The sequence below is a fragment of the Bombina bombina genome, chromosome 5, assembly GCF_027579735.1.
Source record: "Bombina bombina isolate aBomBom1 chromosome 5, aBomBom1.pri, whole genome shotgun sequence".
NCBI classification, from domain to species: domain Eukaryota; kingdom Metazoa; phylum Chordata; class Amphibia; order Anura; family Bombinatoridae; genus Bombina; species Bombina bombina.
In genome coordinates this window covers 524,614,516-524,636,782 of record NC_069503.1, presented here as the reverse complement: position 1 = coordinate 524,636,782, position 22,267 = coordinate 524,614,516, and positions in this window count along the sequence as shown.

Here is a 22,267-nt window from a genome sequence, read left to right as displayed (position 1 = left end):
TGCTCTTAACTCCAAGATGTTTATTGGAAGAGACGACTCCTCTGGAGTCCACAGACCCTGTGTCTTTAAGAAACCCCAAACTGCTCCCCAGCCTAACAGGCTGGCGTTCGTGGTCACAATCACCCAGGAAGGCCTCAGGAAGCATGTGCCCCAAGACAGATGGTCCTGTGAAACCCACCATGAGAGTGAGACTCTTGTTGGGGAATCCAAATTTATCTTCTGCGAGAGATCTGAGTGGTCCCCATTCCATTGACTGAGTATGCATAGCTGCAAGAACCTCGTTCAAAAGAACTTGAAGGTGTTCTAACTTAAATCTGAAATTAATCTCCTCTGAATCTGCAGAATTGGTCACTACAGTATCAGAATCTGACAATTTCCCCTCAGAAGCCACTGAAGAATCATCCTCATCAAATAATTGAGACAAACTGACTAACGCAGCTTTTTCTGAGTCAGTAGAGTCAGCCTTACTAACATCAATATGCTTAGATTTGGCTATACAGTATATATATTAATATTAAAAAAATATGAACAACAGCACATTAGCTTGTTCTATGGTGATATACCACCTGGGGGCAGTCTCTTTTAGCCTAAATGTGTTTTTCAAAGTGAAAAACTTTCCTGAAATATACCAGTCTGACTCTGCCAAACAAGGTCAGTCCAGTTCAGAAATACCGGGCAATCCCTCTCTGAACAAGGAGCATGGCAACCCCAGATGATCATTTCAGCTTTATTTGGGCCTCGTCAGTGAGGTGTAGCCACATTGGGCAAGGAGCCCACGTCTGGTCCCCCCATCACCCTTAGGGAGACTTCCCTAGGGTCATACTACAAATAGGAACATAAAAAGAAGCACTCTCTTAGGAACAGACAACAGCTTAGTAGCTTGTCTATGGCAATTTTCCACCTGGGAGCCTAAAGTGCTTTTCTCAGAAAAGAACTTTCCTGAAGTATATCAGTCTTACCCTACCTAACAAGGTCAGTCCAGCCCTTAAATACCAGACAATCCCTTTTTAAACAAGGAACATGGCAATCCTAGACGATCAATTTGGCTTTTTTGGGCCTCTTCAGTGAGGTGCAGCTATATTCCTCTAAGCACATTGGGCAAGGACTCCACATCTTGTTTCCCCCATCACCCTTAGGGAGACTTCCCTAGAGTCATTTTAAAAATACATACAGAAAGAGAAGTGCTCTCTCACGAACAAACAACAGCTCACTAACTTGTTTTATGGCGATTTATTACCTGGGAGCAGTCTCTTTTAGCCCAAAGGTGCCTTTTAAGATAATTTTCCTCAAGCATATCAGTCTAATTCTGCCTAGAAAGGTAAGTCCAACCCCAAAATACCAGGTGATCCCTATCTAAACAAGGAACATGACAGGCGATTGTTTTGGCCGTCTTTGGGCCTCGCCAGTGAGGTGTATATATCCAGAGGATGTTGAAACTTAAGGAACATTTTGGTCATAATAGTACCGAACAGGTGGTGAAGTTTAGAAAGAAGAGCACCTTTGATCCTAGGAGTAACAACACTAGTATCCAAACCTTCTGCAAAGTGCTGGAAAAGGAGATGAAAGAATCTGTTCAAGATCAAAGACAACAGGTAAGGTTTAATCTTACCAAAGTGGAAAGAGACTCTCTTAAAGCACTAGCCAAGGATAAAACTATAGTAATAAGGAAGGCGGACAAGGGTGGTGCTATTGTTTTACTTGACTATGCCTATTATAGGGATGAAATCCTGACACAATTGGATGATGTGGCTGTATATTCTAGGCTTCCTAGGGATCCCACAGACAAGTTTAAAAAGGAGATTGATGATTACCTAAAGGAGGCTTTTGAGGATGGCATCATCACACAGGATACATTGGGATACCTAATCAAGGATTACCCAAAAATCCCAATCTTCTACACACTCCCTAAGGTACATAAGAGCCTGGAGAGACCGCCGGGGAGGCCGATAGTCTCGGCGGTTGACTCGCTATTGCAACCACTGGCCATCTATGTAGACAGTTTGCTGCAACCATACGTGCATGGTATGAGGACCTACATCAAGGATTCAAAGGATGTTATTGATTCCCTTGTGAAGATCAGATTGAAGGGAGGTGAATGGCTAGTGACCCTGGATGTCACTAGCTTGTATACAGTGATCCCCCATGAGGAGGGTTTGTCGGCTATAAGAAAACAATTATTGAGAAGTCCCTATATAGGACCCCCGGTGGAGTTCATCCTTGACCTCCTTGAGACCTGTCTAAAAAAGAACTATTTCAGATTTGAACAGCAACACTACCAACAGCTGATGGGAACAGCGATGGGGTCCAATGTGGCCCCATCTTATGCAAACCTATTTATGGCAGAATTTGAAGACCATGGGACCGAGTGTTTTAAGAGGAGGGAGATCCTTTACTTTAAGAGATTTATTGATGATCTCATAGTGATCTGGTCTGGAGACGAACAGGATCTACTCAGCTGGTTTAATGAACTAAATACTGAGCACAGAACACTCAAGTTCAAAATGAACTGGAACCAGGAGGAGATAGAATTCCTTGACTTAAGGATTTTCAAAACTGATGATGGTCTAGGAACCACTTTGTTCCGAAAAGCCACTGATAAAAATTCTCTTCTAGAAGCAACCAGCTGTCATCCCCCGGCACTGAAGAAGGCGTTACCGAAATCCCAATTTGTAAGGGTTAAAAGGAATAACACCGAAGAAGAACGGGCAGCAAGACAAACAGATGAGATGAAGGAGCGCTTCTTGAGGAGAGGTTATCGTAAGGGATTATTGGAAAAACACATCAGTGAAGTATACTCTGAGAATATCCCCGAGCGACAGATGGTGGAACAAGATAAGATGACCCTGGTGACCACATATGCGGCTGACAAGAATGGCCTTAACACCATTCTAAAACAGAATTAGAAAATTCTACGTCTAGAGGATAGCCTCCCTTTTAAAGGGATGGGTGAACCTAGGATAGGATACCGAAGAGGAAAATCTTTGAAAGATATCCTACAGCTCATGGACCCGGTTCACTGCTACACTAATAGGACATGGTTGGAGGATGTCAAGCCAGGATGCTATAGATGTAGTGGCTGCACCACCTGTAACGGGCTAATAACCGGAAAATTTTTCCATCACCCAAGAAGCAGAAAAATATATATACACAGACACAGGATGACTTGTACTACCACTCATGTGGTCTACCTGCTGCATTGCCCATGTAGTTTATTTTACGTGGGTAAAACTAATGATAACTTACGAATACGTATGGCAAATCATAAAAGCTCAATCAGAAGGGCAATTAAGAAGGGTGAATCGGATCAACCAGTTGCCCGCCACTTCTTAGAGAGCGGGCATAATGTCTGTGATTTAAGATATACCCTAATTGATCATGTCCCTGCACTGAGAAGAGGTGGTGACAGGGGTAATTTGCTACTACAGAAGGAGTCCAGATGGACATATGAATTGGACACCTTGACCCCTAAGGGCCTGAACGTAAAGCTAGATTGGCAGTGTTTTTTCTGAAAGGGTTCTTTTCTGAAAAGGTTTTTCTGATAATATCTTTCTGTAAGGGTCTTTTTAGAAATGTTATTCAATAATTTCTTCCTATAGTGTTACAATATGTGCCATCACTACTTTACTTATGTGTTTATTTCCAATTTAGTGATCTCTAGTATGGAGCATAGAATAGTAGAATGCAGGGGTATTATTGAGTTTATATCCTTATGTTAGACAGCGATGTATATTTGGAAGTATTTGTATATATGCGACATCCTAATATAATACTATGAGTAGAAATAGTTTTAATGGAGAAATTATATTTTTAAATTATGTACAATATGCTGTTTTGTTAATGTTTTTAATGTTCACTTTTTCACATAGGATCACATAGTTGGCTAAACGATCACTGGGAATTAAGCCTCCAGCTACATACAAACGTCTGTTGATGACGTTCTTTTGCTGCGGTTGGCAGAGGTAGGTGGTTGGCGGCTTCCGGGGGTGTGATTCACTAGAGAGCGCTGTCTCCATGCAGATGACGTAATGGAAGCGCCGGGTGTGCACCGCTGTGAGCCTGATCACGATGAAGCATAGGTGACTGTATTTGCAAATGCTTGTTTATTGATTTATTATATTATTGATGTATTGATGGCATAATTGGTGTTAGGGGGGTATAAGTATATCACTGTGTTAATACACTATTGTTGTAAGTCTGAGGACGGGGGTGAAACCCCGAAACGTCACTAAGTAAAATCATTTTGAAGTTCAAACGGAGAGTGCCTGCTTCTTTTTGGAATTATATATATATATATATATATATATATATATATATATATGTATGTATATATGTGCATATATGTGCAAATATGTGTTTATATGTGTAGATATGTATGTGCACACATACAAGGTAAGTACCTAACTTTAGCTCTAAAACCAATGCAATTTAAAGTCACATTAAATTTATATAGAGACTATATTGTCCCTTTATTTTGTTATCTTAATTTATATAGGACAGAAGTTCAGCACATCCTCAGTAATTTGCAGTATAGTACAAATATACTGATTGTTTTTTCTTTCCATTCTTGTGTATGTGAGATACTCGATCAGAATTTCCCAAGTTGTGTTCTTTGTAACCTTGTAATTGCTTTTGTGCAATTAAAGGGACATTCCGGTCGAAATTTCAATGTACATTGTACATAGATGAATGACATATTTGAATAGAAGCATATTTGCTTTATATATGTATTGGCAAAATACTTCTAGTAAAAGTTATCATGACTTTAGTGTTAACATTTTTCTCTTCACATACATGAGAAGCATAGCTAAATATTCTCAGTGCACCAGGTTTTTAAAAAATGATGCAGTTGCTCAGATAGCCAGTGGGGCTTGTATCAGTTAGATCATACAGGCACCTTAGGCTCTTTCAGCAAGTGCTGTGTTTCAAATGCTGGTGTATGGTTCAAACTTAAATACACTATTGAAACAGCTATAGGTTTTATTAAAAGGATTTTTGCTAATACATGAATACTACAAAAATGCTTCTATTCAAAACTTAAATGCACCCATGTGAATTAAAATTTTGGCTGGGATGTCGCTTTAAGATTTCCTTAGAAAAACAGTCCCAAATAGTTGGTTTCTGAGGAGCTATTTGGAGTAAATAGTCTTGGCTGAAGGTTGGTGGGTGTTTGGGGGTACTATACAGTTCTTGAGTGAAAATATGTATTTCTTTTGACTGTTAGGAAGAAAATTCAAGGTACTGATGAATGTTTATATGTACAACTGTTTTTGGGCTTACAAGATTTAACAATATAATATCAAGCACATATTCACAAATACAATAGGGTTCATCTTCTAGTCCTGATAAAAAAACTGATGTTTCTTGCATTTACATGGAATTTACACTGATTGCACTAAGGTAAAAAAGCAAGTCTGCATAAAAAATTAGTGCCATCTGCAGTTTTTCTTTAATCAAAACAGTCTTTAGGTTCTACACAACAGATATCATAGAATGCTTCAACACACAAGAGAAGTGCAGTTCCTGTCAGAGTATGGACTACACTTAATATTTTAAAAAAATATATACTCTGTTTTAGTTTACCAACCAAACAGGTGTTTTATGGAATAGATCTTAAGTGCATATAGGGTTTGTATTCCATTTTATTTAGTTCATAATTTTCAGCAGTGTCTCGGCAGGGTTTTAGATCCAGATGTTAGTTGAAACAGCTCTAATTGCATTTCAATGACTGTGAGTATAGCCTGCTGTTTAGTGTAGAGCTAAAATGTCTTTATTATATTAAATCTACTACACACAGTGCAAAAAAATAAATAAAAAATATTACACCCATGTATAATGCAAATGCATGAAAAAGGTCAGTAAGAATATGCATGAATTCACTGAGAAGAAAGCACAGACTATGGAATGAAAATCATATCATGTTATTCTATAGACACATTCACTAAAGTTTCTACAGAACTGTTAAAAAAAATAGAGGTGTAACTACAAGGGTCTTATATGTCACAGCTTAAACCAGATCCACTGACCTGTCCCAATCAGTAGTGCTGTTACTACAGGGGATTTAGGCTGCATCATGTCTGGCTCCTCTATGTGCCCTCCCACTTGGTAGCAGGGTTTTCAAGATGGCTGCCACAGTGTTGTTGTACAGCAAAACCTGCCACTATAATTTTACAGGAAGGCTGCACTAGTGCATAGTCTCTGACATGAACTAAGGGGGAAGGATGACTTAGTCACATAGAAGTAGCTCATCTTGATCCTTCGTGACTGTTGGCTTAACCTCTGTTTATTGAAAACAGCCAGAAAGAGAACTATGAAATGGGGTGCCATGCCACAACTTTTGCTCTGGGCCCCAATGAAGTCAACTTACATCCTTGAAATATAGACAGGGGTTGAAAATAAATTATTTAAATAGAGATTCAATCTGTCAGCGGGGTAAAGATTAAAGGGACACTGAACTCAATTTTTTTCTTTTGTGATTCAGATAAGGCATGCAATTTTAAGCAACTTTCTAATTTACTGCTATTATCAATTTTTCTTCATTCTCTTGCTATCTTTATTTGAAAAAAGAAGGTATCTAAGCTTTTTTCGGGGTTCATAACTCTGGATAGCACTTTGTATTGGTGGATGAATTTATCCACCAATCAGCATGGATAACACAGGTTGTACACCAAAAATGGGCCGGCATCAAAACTTACATTCTTGCATTTCAAATAAAGATACCAAGAGAATGAAGAAAATGTGATAATATGAGTAAATTAGAATGTTGCTTAAAATTTCATGCTCTATCTGAATCATGAAAGAAAAAAATTGGGTTCAGTGTCCCTTTAAAAATGCAATTGCCAATATATATATATATATTATATAATAATTTGAACATGTTTTATACTTTCTCTCTGTTTAAAACCAGATACAGCAGTAGGCTCACACAAAGAATATCAACCCTGTTTCTTGCAAACGTTTGCACTAACAACATGCTTTTTTAAAAAATGAAATAAAAACAATGCCCGTAGTATGAAAGGAGGAAAAACCTCAATGGAATCCCCATCTGTGCATTTTACATTACCATCTCTAAATCATTTCCTCCATACCACATTCACCAAAGCCAGCAGCTTTGAAGAACTATCTAGTAGCTGGTCATTTACAAAACGATTTAACTATAACCCTGAAATGAATGAACCAAAAAAATTAAAAATAAAAAAACAGATAAATAATAATAATAATTAAAAAAATAATACAAATAATTTGTATTTAAGTAAAAATAAATAATACTATTATATATAAATAAAATACAAAACTAAAATTGAATATGAATATAAAAATAAATATATGTGGGGTTAAAATGGAGACATTAAAAAAAAATTGTAACAAAAAATGAATGTGTAAATACTGGAACAAAATCAAGTTCATATATAGCTGAACGAGCTTTTCCTTTTAAAGCAGCACTTTTTTTTATTTATTTTTTTATTTAATTAAGTATCTGCATATGCTTTGTTTTAATATTTTGTTAGCATAGTGATTATTTTGCAATACTAGTGTTCATATTGTTTGTTAATTTTATTTGTGTTTAATCTTCCTCTTAAAAAGCAGGCAATTTTTCATCATTAAATGTTTCGTGGTCACTCTAAACATCCAAAATATCTTTACAAAGAAAAAATGTCTGCATGAATAAATCATGAAGCATTTAAGTCCTCTTCAGATCTTTGTTTTCAATGACAAGCGACCATAGTTAATCAGAGTGAGACGTATTCGAATAAAGAAAAACGAAATTGTCTCTGATAATAACACTTCCTTTTAATATTTCAAATGCTCAAAAGAAAAAACTTCATAAAAACAAAGTCATTAAAAGTCAAAAACTCTTAGGTTGCTTAAAATACAACTTTGCATTAAGCTGTGTTCTTATTCTGGGATCTTTTGGGTTTTAAATCAATTTTGGAAGAAATATGCGCCGCATGCATTTGCTATGCATTGAACAAACTTTTATTGTGCCAGCTGTACTTCACAGACCTTGAAAAAAATAGTCCAAGGAAACAAAAGAGAATATGAAAGCACAACTTGAATAGTTGGAATTCCCACAGAGACAATTACAAGTTTGATAACAAAGAGACAGCTGAACTTTGTTGTAAGTCTCATACATTGTTCAAATGCAAAAGAGACAGACGGGCTGACAATAGTGAAGTGAACATTATTGTAAGGTGCCTATGACCAGGTATATGCAAATATTTGTTTAAATGCTGTTTCTAAGCAGTTTTACATTTTAAAAAGCCTTAAAGGGATATAAAACCCACTTTCATGATTTAGATAGCGCATGCAACTTTAAGCAACTTTCTAATTTACTCCTATTAAAAAATGTTCTTTGTTCTCTTGGAATCTTTATTTTAAAAAGCAGGAATCTAAAGCTCAGGAGCTGCCCCATTTTTGGTTCAAAACCACATTTGGCCGCTAAGTATGAGGTGCTATCCAGGGGCTGAACCAAAAATGGGATGGTTCCTAAGCTTACATTCCTGCTTTTCAAATACCAAGAGAACAAACAAAAATTAATCATAGGAGTAAATTAGACAGTTGCTTAAAGTTGCATGCTTTATCTGAATCATGAAAGAAAAAAAATGGGTTTCATATCCCTTTAAAGGCAAAGTCAGAAGGCCAAGTTATGATTCTGATGTTGGTCATTTTAGCATGATACAAGTACTATGACCTTCTCAGAGAGTAGTCATTAGTTTAGACACTGCACATTATACTAAAAAAAAACAAAAACAATTATATCATCAACGAGAAAGAGCAGAATGCTAAGATGTTTTATTTTTATTTTTCCCAGAAAAAGTGAGGTAATAGCTGCTTAAAATTAAACTGAAACTAATAAAACAGTCAGTTGTTTCTACTAATACTTATTACCTGATAAGTGCTGCTTATGGGCTAATGAACATGAGCAAGAAATGCCTATCAGCCAATAAGAGTTTATCGGGATGCACCAAACAGTCAGTAGGTAGGAAATGCGCTATTGATCATTTAAAAATGTTTAAACATTTAATTCAAAGGAACATAAAAGTGCATTTTATTATTGCTCTATTAATATGTTATAGCACTATTGCTTGCATATAACTATGTGCTTAACTCCTGCAAAGGGATTAAAACACTTAGTGGTCAAGCACAATCTTTTTAAAAAGCTTTTCAAATAAAATGAATCCACAAAAATCTTCTTAGACTTTAATGGTTCATGGTATAGGACAATAATAGATAAACTTTTTTAAAGGATTGTTTTTTTTTTGTTTTTTTTTTATTGGTAATCCATTTTCAGGTTACATAAAAGAAAAAAGGGATACATCAAATTTCATCACACTATTAACATATTTGGGGATAATTTACAAATCAAAAAACAGTATTTAAGCTGTATTGGCTTAATGATTATCATACTATCTCTTTTAACCTTTAACTGATACCTTCCTTTTCTAATTTTGAAACAACAATAATCAACCCACCACATAACGACAACACACAAAAAATAAAAATAAAAAAAATTAACAGGTATTTTATCCAGATACACAGCTCCACAGGTGTTAACTATATATCAGAGTCCTAATATTTCATGTACTTCCATTACCCTATAATTGTTTATAGACAATAACAGATATCACCTTTCACTCTACTTTAAATTTGCCATAATATCGGTGGGTACCTGTTGTTATTCTAGCCACAAGATACCACACATATTTCATTTTTATCTTACATTACAACAGCCCTATCTCTAGCCTATAAACCTCTATGTATTACCCTTTAGAAATGTTTGCTAGAATCAAACACCAATTACAAGACCAACCCCACAGCGGGAGAAGAAAAAAAAAACATCCCCCCCCTCCTCACCACCCCCCCAATTTTAATAAGCATTACTAGGATCGCACCAGCCCCCACTGTTGCGGGAGAATATTTTTTAATATGAGTAAAGTAAATTCCGGGGCATTTTGTACAGGGAGAATAAATTGAATTTGTATCGTAAGTGGCCATTCCCTAATTATCTTTAATCATTTAAAAAATAAAGCCTTAACTTAATATCTAGTAGCTCGGTAGTCATCTGTACAATCATGCTATTTATTAGTTCTTTTAAACTTGGCGCTGCACCAGCCTTCCAGTTTCTCAGTATTATATTACGTGCTGCCATAATAGTTGAATTTATAAGAAGTTTATGGCCTTTATATTGACATTCATCATGGAGCAAGAAAACATTGGTTGGAGAAAGGGATATCTTAACATGTAAAAATTTATTGAGCTAAAAGTTCACTTTCATCCAAAATAATATAATTTTCAGACATGACCAGAGGCAATGTATGATGTCAGCTTTATCTGCCCTACATTTATAGCATTTGCAATGTAGCGTTGTATCTGCCCATTTGTTTATTCTGTCAGGGGTTAGATAGTAATTATTCAATAGTTTGAATTGTGATTTCCTCCAGCTACAGACCACCGTGGCAGCTTCCATATTACTAAGACATTTTTGAACATCTTGTGTCTGTACTTGAGGGAAAAAACTTATTCAAATACACTTTAATATGCTCTAGTTACATTTTCCCAAAATTTAACCATCAATAGATTGTACCATACTTTAATTGATCTTATCCCTCCTTTATATAGTTTGAGTATCAAATTTTGTCCTCGTAAGGGGAATAATTTTTTCTCAATTTTACTCCAGAATTCGTTATCATATTTATTTGGTCCGTATAGGTTGCAAAATGACCAGACACGTTTATCTAGTCGTATCTGCATAATAATGTAGCAACCTTCTGGGTCTAGTTCATAATTAACTATCTCATATTACAAGTTTTTATGAAACAAAATCGCTACTCCCCGGCAACGTTTATCACACGGTGTTGCAATAATTTATTTTATCCAATTAACCTTCAGTTTCTCTATTTCTATTGCCTTTAAATGGAGTTCTTGTAAGAACATGATATCTGGTCTTTGTTTTTTAAGTAGTTTAAGAATATTTTTCCTCTTAATTGGGGAAGTAACCCCCCACATTCCATGATACTAGGTTAATGACGGCCATTATGTATTAAAAACACTGTAAAAATATTTTACAATAGGAGGTGGAGAGGGGGGGAGGAGCGCAACACAACAAAAATAAACAAAAAAAACTATAATTAAAAAAAAACCCATTGGAGATCCGAGGGCACATTCCCCTCTGGAATCCAAAACTTTTATCACACCAAACAAACTATCCATATCCAGCTATACATTTCTTCTTTCTTTCCTCTGTAAATTTTCCCTGTCTATTATTTGCATAGTTCAATTCTTTCCTTTACTATATTTGACTTTTTATTTACAGACCTGGATATCTTTGGAGATATGGAATCCTATCCTCCCTTTTCTACAGTGCATTTGTGCACCTATCTATCGCCTACAAAGAAAAGAAAAGGGTATTATACAAGGCGCTGCTCAAATAATATACAAATACCTATAAAATATATTAAAATGTATATAAAAGAATCTTGTAGAGGTATGCATATATGTTAAATCATATACCCATGCTGTAATTAAGAGTACATATATTGCATTAAAGTCCAAATATTAAAACGTCCTTACAGTTCCTCCAGAGTAAAGTAAATGATAGAATAATGTTAGTCTGTAATTACTTTAAGGTTTAGAAAGGGCTGCTCCTTAAATAAGTCCCATCACAAACTTTATATGAAGATCTGAAAAAATAACAAGAGAAAAAAAGCGCCCAAACGCATCTAAGTGCAGATTGAATGTACACTTTTAATGAACAATATAAAAAAAGAGGAATCACACTCACAATGTTAAAATATTCAACAAGCAGTGAATATAAAGATGTAATCACCAGCTCCGGTTCAGGTTTGTCCTTCTCCGATATTCCTATTTCCAGGAGCGCAGCGTCTGTGCCCCAGCTGCAGGGTGGTGTGTTGGTAGTTGGATCAATCCGGTGTCTCCTTCCGTGACGGGCCTTCCCACTATTGGTAACTTAGTGTAGGCGTATATCCATCATAGGAGCTGTATGAGTCCCTCCTCCACACCGTAAGCAATAGTATATTCACACAACAATAATTAGCGCGGTGATAAATAAACTTGTAAAACTCCAGTCCTCAGCCCGCTGGGTGCTATCAAACTCACAGGTTCACACACCAATTGCGGCCTCACCGGACTTCAAAGAATAGCACGTAATGTGCCCACTCAATGTACGTTTCGTTCCGTGCCGGAACTTTTTCAAGAGACTACTAATTAGGTAGTTTGTAGCTCACTACAAACTACCTAATTAACCCCTTCACTGCTAGCAATAATTCACCTGTGATGCGCAGCAGCAGCATTTAGCGGCCTTCTAATTACCAGAAAGCAACGCCAAAGTCATATAGTCTGCTATTTCTGAACAAAGGGGATCCCAGAGAAGTATTTACAACCATTTATGCCATAATTGCATAAGTTGTTTGTAAATAATTTCTGTGAGAAACCTAAAGTTTGTGAAAAAGTGAACAATTTTTTTTTATTTGATCGCATTTGGTGGTGAAATGGTGGCATGAAATATACCAAAATGGGCCTAGATCAATAGTTTGGGTTGTCTACTACACTACACTTAAGCTAAAATTAACTCTACAAGCTGCCTACATGCTCCCTAATTAACCCATTTAGCAGCCTTCTAATTACCAAAAAGCAACGCCAAAGCCATATAAGTCTGCTATAATGGCATGTCTGGCACACAGTGTTGGGGCAAGGGTCCATCTGACCACTGATACCTGGTCTGCAAAGCATGGTCAGGGCAGGTATATCACCTACACTGCGCACTGTGAAGCGGGCGTAACCCTTACACTACTTGATCGATACAACATCATACCTGATGTTTTAAAGCATGTTATTCCAAACAATTTAGGAATGTTAGGTGATTTATGCCCTTTATGGATTTTGCCATGGATCCCCCTCCGGCATGCCACAGTCCAGGTGTTAGTCCCCTTGAAAAAACTTTTCCATCACTATTGTGGCCAGAAAGAGTCCCTGTGGGTTTTAAAGTTCGCCTGCCTATTGAAGTCTATGGCGATTCACCCGGTTCGCCCGTTCACGAACTTTTGCGGAAGTTCGACGTTCGCAAACCCAAATTTTTAGGTTTGCGACATCACTACCTACAATTAATTACAATTAAATACAATAAACTAAATTACGAAAGAAAACAAACACTAAATTATGAAAAAAAATAAACATTAAATTACAGAAAATAGAAAAAAATACAAGCAGTTTAAACTAATTACACCTAATCTAAGCCCCCTAATAAAATAAAAAAGCCCCCCAAAATAATAAAAAGCCCTACGTTATACTAAATTACAAATAGCCCTTAAAAGGGCCTTTTGCGGGTCATTGCCCCAAAGTAATCAGCTCTTTTACCTGTAAAAAAAAGAATACAGTACCCCCCCAACATTACAACCCACCACCCACACACCCCTACTCTAAAACCCACCCAATACCCTCTTAAAAAACCTAACACTACCCCATTGAAGATCACCCTACCTTGAGCCGTCTTCACCCAGCCGGGCACCAGTGGTCATCCGATCCGTCCAGAAGTCTTCATCCGATGGGCCAGAAGAGGACATCCAGACCGGCAGAAGTCTTCATCCTATCCGGGCAGAAGAGGACATCCAGACTGGCAGAAGTCTTCATCTTATCCGGGCAGAAGAGGACATCCGGACCGGGAGAAGGCTTCTTCCAAGCAACATCTTCTATCTTCATCCATCCGACGAGGAACGGCTCCATCTTGAAGACCTCTGGCGCGGAACATCCTTCTAGGCCGGTTCCTTTAAATGATGTCATCCAAGATGGCATCCCTCAAATTCCGATTGGCTGATTGGATTCTATCAGCCAATCGGAATTAAGGTAGGAAAAATCCGATTGGTTGATGCTATCAGCCAATCGGATTGAAGTTCAATCCGATTGGCTGATTGGATCAGCCACTAGAATTGACCTCACAATCTATTGGCTGATCCAATCAGCCAATCGGATTGAACTTCAATCCGATTGGCTGATAGCATCAACCAATCAGATTTTTCCTACCTTAATTCCGAATTAGAGGGACACCATCTTGGATGTCCTCTTCTGGCCCATCGGATGAAGACTTCTGGACGGATCGGATGACCACTGGTGCCCGGCTGGGTGAAGACGGCTCAAGGTAGGGTGATCTTCAATGGGGTAGTGTTAGGTTTTTTTTAAGGGGGTATTGGGCGTTTTTTTTCGTAATTTAGTTTATTGTATTTAATAGTAATTAATTGTAGGTAGTGATGTCCTGAACTGTTCACCCGCGAGCGGTTCCCAGCGAACATAGCTTGTTCGCGTTCGTGTCTGCGGGCGAACACATGGCGCCCCTATGTGTCATCATTGAGGAAACTTTGACCCTGTATATCACAGCCGTCTGACACATTAGAGCCAATCAACATCAGACACTCCCTCACAGACCCTCCCAGCTACTCGGAATCCGTCATTTTAGACTCATAACGACCTTGCTTTCTTAATGAGAGGACGTGTTGTGTTTTTGCTCCTGACATTAATAGTAAAAACATAGCTAGGCTAGTGTATTTAGTTTCCACTACAGTCCAGAAGGACTCCACTCATCTCTGCTGCAAGGACAGCACCCCAAAAAGCCATTTTTAGGGCTATATTTCGTGCCGGGTTTTTTTTTTCCGTATTTTTTTTATTAGCATTTGCCTGGCTTTCAGCCTGTGTGTTTAAGGATCACAGCATATGCTGTGATTACTGCCACCACTGATATCTCCCTAACAACATTAGTTTAAATTTAACTAACCAAAAAATTTAATTATTTTGCTAGTGTAATTTTTTTTCATTTTCTATCAGGCCTGTGTCACACAGCATATACTCTGGTTCATTGCTCTGTGCCAGCCACAAGTGTTAATATCCGTTTATAACATTATTTTAAATTAAAAAAATATATATATATTTTGCTAGTGTAATCTAATTACATTTTCTATCAGGCCTGTGTCTGTCAGGCTCAACAGCATTAACATACCTCATTTTTTTCAGTCTTTTGGTTAATTGGTCTGTGCCAGGCAGCCACCACTCATATCTTCTTCACCTTAATTTAACTATAAAAAAAAAAAGTTTAAATTTTTTTGATAGTGAAATCTAATATAATTTCCTATCAGGACTGTGTGTTTTGCTGACATACAGAGCCTACTGTGTTTACTTGCTGCCCTCCCTAGTCTTGAGCCATGACTCATATGTGTTTAAACTTTTTTTTAATTTCCCCCCCATAAAAATAATTTAAATAATTTTTCTAGTGTAATCTAATAGTATTTTCTATCAGGCGTGTGTGTTTATCTGACTTACAGATCCTACTGTTTTTAATAGCTGCCCTTCCAAGGCTATCAGCCACGACTCATATGTATGTGCTTAACCTTTTTCTTTAAATTGCCAAAAAAAAGTATTTAAATCATTATGCTAGTGTAATCTATTTTTATTTTCTATCAGGCCTGTGTCTAACTGTCTATCTGACTTACACAGCATACTGTTGTTAATTGCTGCCCTACGTAGTAGCCAGCCAGTGCGACCACTCATATGTGCATTGCATATCTTAACATAATTTTAATATTAAAATCTAAAATTTTAAAATATTTTGCTAGTGTAATCTAACTTAATTTTCTATCAGGCCTGTGTTTTTGTCACTTACACAGCATACTGTGTAAAATTGCTGCCCTACCTACCATCCTCGACTCATATCTGCCAGCCTGTGTGCCAGGCCCAACTAGCCAATTAGTGGCACCAATCATAATTCTTGTAACAGTATAAAAAAAATTAAAATTCATAATTGTTTGGAGTGCAAATATTCAGTCTACTAGTGCCATTGAATTGCAGTTTCCTCCTGCCTGCCAGCCTGTGTGCCAGTCACAAACTAGCTAATTAGTGTCACCAATTCTAGTTGTTGTAAAAGTATTGTTAATCTTTAAAATTCCAAATTGATCGCTTGTGATTCATCAGTTTGCTCGTGCCATTGAATTGCACTTTCCTCCTGCCTGCCAGCATGTTTTCCAGGCCCAACTAGCCAATTAGTGGCACCAATCATAATTCTTGTAACAGTATCTAAAAATTTAAAAATCTCCTAGTGCCATTGAATTGCATTTTCCTCCTGCCTGCCATCCTGTGTGCCAGGCCGACTTTCAAAATATTTACAGCAATCATATTTGTTGTCACAGTATTTTTAATAATTAAAAATTAAATTTTTTTGGTCATTGTTGTTCTGAATCCTCAGTTTGCTCGTGCCATTGTATTGCACTTTCCTCCTGCCTTGCAGCCTGTGTGCCAGGCCCACCTAACCAATTATTGCCAGCAATCATATTTCTTTTAACAGTATTGCAAAAATTCTCAATCATCACTGTTTTGACTGTCAGTATTCAGTCTCCTAGTGTCCTTGAATTGCATTTACCTCCTGCCTGCCAGCCTGTGTGCCAGGCCGTCTTGCCAACTATTTACACCAATCATAATAGTTGTCACAGTATTGTTACTAATAAAAATTAAAAAAAATTGGATTGTTGTTCTTAATCCTCCTATTGCTCGCGCCACTGAATTGCACTTTTCTCCTGCCTGCCAGCCTGTGTGCCAGGCTGACTTTCAAAATATTTATACCAATCATATTTGTTGCCACAGTATTCTTAATAATTAAAAATTTAAATTTTTGGTAATTGTTGTTCTGAATCCTGTTTGCTCGTGCCATAGAATTGCACTTTCCTCCTGCCTGCCAGCCTTTTTTCCAGGCCCAACTAGCCAATTAGTGGCACCAATCATAATTCTTGTAACAGTATATAAAAAATTAAAAATTATAATTTTTTGGACTGCAAATATTCAGTCTCCTAGTGCCCTTGAATTGCATTTTCCTCCTGCCTGCCAGCCTGTGTGCCAGGCCGGCTTTCAAAATATTTATATCAATCATACTTGTTGTCACAGTATTCTTCAGAATTAAAATTTTTGGTAATTGTTTATCTGAATTCTCAGTTTGCTCATGCCATTGAATTGCACTTTCCTCCTGCCTTGCAGCCTGTGTGCAAGGCCCACCTAGCCAATTATTCCCAGCAATCATATTTCTTTGAACAGTATTGCAAAAATTGTCAATCATCACTGTTTTGACTGTCAGTATTCAGTCTCCTAGTGTCCTTGAATTGCATTTACCTCCTGGCTGCCAGCCTGTGTGCAAGGCTGTCTTGCCAACTATTTACACCAATCCTAATTGTTGTCACAGTATTGTTACTAATTAAACATAAAATTATTTAGATTTTTCTTAATCCTCAGTTTGCTTGTGCCATAGAATTGCACTTTTCTCCTGCCTGCCAGCCTGTGTGCCTGGCCGACTTTCAAAATATTTACACCAATCATATTTGTTGTCATAGTATTCTTAATAATTAAAATTTTTAATTTTTGGTAAGAGTTGTTCTGAATCCTCAGTTTGCTTGTGCCATTGAATTGCACTTTTCTCCTGCCTTGCAGCCTGTGTGCCAGGCTCACCTAGCCAATTATTGCCAGCAATCATATTTCTTTTAACAGTATTGCAAAAATTGTTAATCATCACTGTTTTGACTGTCAGTATTCAGTCTCCTAGTGTCCTTGAATTGCATTTACCTCCTGCCTGCCAGCCTGTGTGCCAGGCCGTCTTGCCAACTATTTACACCAATCATAATTGTTGTCACAGTATTGTTACTAATAAAAATTAAAAAAATTTGGATTGTTGTTCTTAATCCTCCTATTGCTCGTGCCACTGAATTGCACTTTTCTCCTGCCTGCCAGCCTGTGTGCCAGGCCGAATTTCAAAATATTTACACCAATCATATTTGTTGTCACAGTATTCTTAATAATTAAAAAATTAAATTTTTGGTAATTGTTGTTCTGAATCCTCTGTTTTCTCGTGCCATTGAATTGCACTTTCCTCCTGCCTGCCAGCCTTTTTTCCAGGCCCAACTAGCCAATTAGTGGCACCAATCATAATTCTTGTAACAGTATATAAAAAAGCAAAAATTATAATTTTTTTGGACTGCAAATATTCAGTCTCCTAGTGCCATTGAATAGCATTTTCCTCCTGCCTGCAAGCCTGTGTGCCAGGCCGACTTTCAAAATATTTACACCAATCATACTTGTTGTCACAGTATTCTTCAGAATTAAAAATTAAAATATTTGGTAATTGTTTTTCTGAATACTCTGTTTGCTTGTGCCATTGAATTGCACTTTTCTCCTGCCTTGCAGCCTGTGTGCCAGGCCCACCTAGCCAATTATTGCCAGCAATCATATTTCTTTTAACAGTATTGAAAAATTGTCAATCATCACTGTTTTGACTGTCAATCTGCATTCTACTAGTGCCCTTTAATTGCATTTACCTCCTGCCTGCCAGCCTGTGTGCCAGGCCGTCTTGCCAACTATTTACACCAATCATAATTGTTGTCACAGTATTGTTACTAATTAAAATTAAAAGTTTTTGGATTGTTGTTTCTAATCCTCAGTTTACTCGTGCCATTGAATTGCACTTTTCTCTTGCCTGCCAGCCTATGTGCCAGCCAGGCCAACTTTCAAAATATTTACACCAATCATATATGTTGTCACAGTATTCTTAATAATTAAAAATTTAAATTTTTGCGGGGGGGGGCGGAGCCTAGCCACGGACTGAAATGGCTGCTTTCTAAACAAGCTCTGTAGTCCCTGCTATAACTACACTCAAAACAGGTGCACACATGGCATAAATTAATCTATAAATGGTTAATCAAGATGAATTAGACTCTACTCAATACTTATATGCAAGTCTCGAGACCAGATGGCATAACGGAGCAGTGGCAAAGTTGAGCCGTGTGTCGGAGGCCTACTCTACAGACCGCTTTCACTGGGGGACCGCCGTGCTCAAGCAAACTTCTTTGGACACACCACATAAGCTCTATGCAGAGGAACTGACCCTAAACTGTCGACCACTAACCTCGAGAGGTGAGACTTTGAGAGCGTATAGCCGATAACGAGACGCCTCTGCCTCAATAAGAACCTTCCGGACTGAATGCTGTGGGGCCTACCACACGGGATCCGCAGATCCCAGCCAGCACAGAGACGACCCAAAACGTATCGCATAACCGGACTGCTGCAGCAGGTAGATTGAACCCTGTGACGGACGCTGGGAGCGTACTTATCCCCAGAAGTGACACGGAGTGATAGCCGACAGCCTGAGTTCAACGGGTCCTTACAACAGAGGTCACGCCACGTGGCGGAGCAACCCAGCATACAGATCCCAACATCGGACAGGTAACACAAATCTCCGGGTGACTCCGGACTCTGGCCCAAGTTGTTCGGAAGCTCTGGGGGTGCTGACACAGATTACAATCAGGTCCTTTACCACTAGACCACTCAGCATATAACCGGGCATTAATAGTCATACACACAAGGGCAGTACAATTCATTTGCATCACAAAAGTGGACTATTGACTTAACAGAGTCCCGAACACGGTTCCTTTATTAGATATTCCCGGCCTTGATAGCACAACCCTGTGTCTCTTGGGGAGTAAATATAACTATACTAGGAACGACCTTCTCTCACAGCTACAGGAAACCTCACACCAGGGTCCCATACCCCTGAAGGATAAGAGAGGAAGGATATCAATTGCCGGTAGACCCCACTTATACAGAACAGCTCATTATAGTACATGTAATGTCCAGCAAAAGAAATACTAGGCCTACCAAGAGCTCTCAGCCCACCACTCTGGAAAATTACTTAATAAATAACGAGCCTACAGTAGCAAAATCTGACACTAATCAGAAAACTACAGCAGCTCAGGTTCATACTACAGACACAATGTCCTCTCACCAGACCTGTGTTACCAAGGCTGATCTTAAGCTCCTCTCCTCTAAGGAGGACATAAAAGAGGCGATGAGAGATTTTAAATCAATGTTTCAGGAATTAAAAAGCGACATCTCAGCAGTAGATCAAAAAGTGACACAGATAGAGGAAAGGCAAGAAAGACTTAGCTCTGATTTACAGCACCAGACCAGCTTCCTGCAGGCCCAAGAAACCACGGTACACACCTTGTTAGAGAGAATTGAAGACCTCGAAAACCGCAGCAGGAGGAATAACCTCAGGCTGCGAGGAGTACCTGAATCGGTAGAACCTGCTGCTATACAGGCATACATCCAAGATTTTGTTAAATACCTCAGAAATGAGGATTTCTCCCCTGACATTCAAATAGAAAGAGCACACAGGGCGCTGCGCCCTAAACCCCCAGGAAGGGCCCCTCCTAGAGACATCATTTTAAAACTTTTGTCATTCAAAGAGAAGGAGGACATTCTACGCTTGGCCAGAAATAAACAACAAATTGAATTCAAGGGAGCAGAACTGCAAGTTTATTCTGACCTGTGCCCAACCACTCTCCAGAAAAGGAGAGATCTCAGATTTGTCACGTCTACATTAAAAGCCAACAAAATTCCCTACAGATGGGGCTTCCCTACAAGCCTTATTGTCTCTAAAAATAACACCACACACATCCTTAAGACTCCCGCAGACTTGCCTGCCTTCAGCAGAGCCCTAGGCCTCAACATCAGACTTCCCTCTGGGGCCCCTGCAGTGTCAGAGGGTCAGGCTCGGGAGGAACCTAATGAGATACGCCATCTGGAATGACCAGCTGATGCATTCCGCAGCACACTTTCCCAGTTACTCTAGGTTGCCCGGCTCTAACAATGAGCCGATGGACTTAACCCTGCTGAATGAACTATAGAGTAACGACTCAGATAAGTTAACCTTTAAAAGTTATGAACATCGTATGCTGTTTTTATGTATAGTTATGTATTGATTTAAGCAGAGATTCGCTAACTGTGCAAAAATAGAAGCTTGCTGTTAATAACTGTATTGTTGAGACCAAGATACCTATATGCATGTAAGGGATAAGCTTGATAACTACATGAGATCTGAAGATGTTACCTAAATGTTGACCATGAGATACTCTGACAAATTAGAGACCTTCACAGTGTAATATGTGGTCTAATACTACAAATGCTATAACTTTACAGTTTTAAATTAAAAATTGTCCTTCCAGGTATTTTCCTATTGCTAGATCAGTACACACATCATGAGTCACCCGCACAATATAATGAGATTGCCCATTTCTACTGGGTGCTTAGAAAAGATATAATCTCAAGATGTTTTCAGTTACTATGCACCTATCTTACTTTCATGGCACATATTATAGTTATGAATGACACAGGTTCACAAATATTGAAAAACATAAGTTGGTAACTAATGTCTCATACGGCATTCCATAGACCGCTATATCCCCATATCGCCCCTGAGTTATGTTCTAATTGAGCCCGGTCACAATCCCCCTCTCAGAGGGTTTATTATTAAACACTACATGCCCCATTGACCTACCCAAGCCACAAATAACCTGTGATTTGGAAAAATGACACGCACTTTAAGGGGTGAGACTCACGATGATACGATGAGATACTTAAGCACTGGAAGTAGGAGATGAAATCAAAGTCAGCCCCCTCATGAAGTCCCTAGGTCTCAGCTTATATTGTTACAAATAGCTTGGGACAGTTTATGCTAAGTTAGTATCTATTATGAAAAAGGTTTGTTATTAGAGTTCTTTCATCCTACTGAACTGATAAAAAGTAAGTTGCAATAATGCAACGCAATCCTGTACTTGTTTATATCTAAAATACTACTAAAGTTTTATGAATAGTGTAGTATAGCAGGGAACACTACCCCTGTATTTGTTTTACATAGTTTGTCTTAATTGTTTATTCACCTGACTTAGGCCTGTGTAAGTTATACTACTGATACATTGTTTGTTTGAACTGTTCATTGCATAGGTCTGTACTTACCTTTCCCCACTACTTGACGACCTCGGTCGCCTGCCTTTTTTCCCTCTCTTCACATCCCTGTCCCTCTCTTAACTCAACCTTACCAACACTCCCCCCCCCCCTTTTTTTTTCTCTCTCTTTCTTTCTTCTCCCCTCCCACTGCCACCACCATGATGTCCACACATAAAGAAGCCTCTCCCCGAAAGATAGAGCTACTTTCAGTAAATGTAAAGGGCTTTAATAGCCCAACTAAACGCTCTATGGTCTTGCGAGACATACACAGACAAGGTGGACAGGTTATCTACCTGCAAGAGACACACTTCGCTACCGGACATGAACCCCGCTGGTATAGCCAACAATACCCTAACGCTTTCTTTGCCTCTGGCCCACATAAAAGAAATGGAGTGGGCATACTTTTTAGTAAGGACATACCATTCCAACTTACACAGGCACATAGAGACCC